The 1,296-nt window shown below is 46.1% G+C and overlaps 1 pseudogene across 1 annotated transcript in view; it reads left to right on the top strand.

The window, feature by feature from the left end:
- Positions 1-1,296, top strand: part of LOC306647658 — a 30,717-nt pseudogene that overhangs the window by 830 nt on the left and 28,591 nt on the right. The gene's annotated exons all lie outside the window — the stretch shown is intronic.

The raw sequence follows: 1,296 nt of genomic DNA, 5'->3' as shown, positions 1-1,296 counted from the left end.
GTGGGAAAACGCGCTCCTTAGTGAGGATGGGTCACGTGAACAGGGCCGGGCCCAGCCCTCTCACCCTGACCTTACAGTGACCCCTCCTTTCCACTCCAGCAAATTCTGGTGGTTCCCAAGCTGAACCCTGGGATGTGACCGCGGGGACCCGCGTGCCGGGACTTCTGGTCCTGACCGGTGAAGCCGGCTCTCCGGGAAGCGCCGGGAACCCCTAGGTGACCTAGGCCCAGGATTGTAAGGAGATTCCACCTGGGGGCAGGGTCAAGATAGGAACTCTAAAAACGTTGAGAAATAGCCCAGAGTCAGATAAGAGAGTGGACTGGAGCCAGGATCTAGGGGGAAGTGAAGCAAGTAGTGGTAGACCCGAAAGTTTGCCGGGAATAAGGAAAGGGTTTAGTACAGCGGAAAGCAGGTTGGTTTAGTGGGAAGACTGCTTGATTAGTGAAGTAGTAGCTAACCCATTCATTTCAAATTAACTGATCGACTTAACAGTCCCTTAAAAAACCAAGAGTTGAATTTGTCTTTTTGCGGGGCGGGGATACTAGGGATTGAACCCGGGGCCTCACCGCATGCTAGGCAAGTACTCCAGCACTAAGCTACATCCCCAGCCCTTTTTATTTTGAGACAGGATCTTACGAAGTTGCTTACACTGGCTCAGCTTGTGATCCTCCTGCCTCAGCATCCTGAGTCGCTGTGTTTACTGGCATGTCCACAAATGCTACAACTATATTTTTAAAAAGTAGTTGAGCACATTTTGTGAAACAAACTAAACAAAAAGTTAAAGTATTAAAAAGATTGCATTCTGAGTGGTTTTTTTTTTCTTTAAGTTTCTGCTATCTCTTCAATAACAATAGATTTTTGTTTAATTTTGTTTAATTTTGTTTTTGTTTAAGTACTAGCTGAAGCTGGGCGCTGTGGCTCACACCTGTAATCCCAGTGGCTCCGGAGGCTGAGGCAGGAGAATCCCAAGTTCAAAGCTAGCCTCGGCAACTTAAAGAGGCCCTAAGAACTTAGTAAGACCCTGTCTCAAAATAAAAAATTTAAAAAGGGGCTAGGGATGTGGTTCAGAGCCCCTGTCTGATTCCTGGCACTACAAAAAAAAAAAAAAAAAAAAAAAACCAAAAAACTACTAGCTGAGCCAGATGTAGCTCACATCTGTAACTCCAGGAATTTGGAAGACTGAGACAGTAGAATTGCAAGTTGCAAGTCAGTCTAGGCAATTTAGATCTTGTCTCGAAGTAAAAATGCTTGGGGTGTAGCATGAGGTGGAGCATTTTCCTAGCATGTTTGAGCCCC

This window comes from Sciurus vulgaris (assembly GCF_902686455.1).
Source record: "Sciurus vulgaris genome assembly, chromosome: 17".
NCBI classification, from domain to species: Eukaryota; Metazoa; Chordata; class Mammalia; order Rodentia; family Sciuridae; genus Sciurus; species Sciurus vulgaris.
Note: the sequence above shows the minus strand (reverse complement) of the source record. Positions and strands in the feature narration are given on the sequence as shown.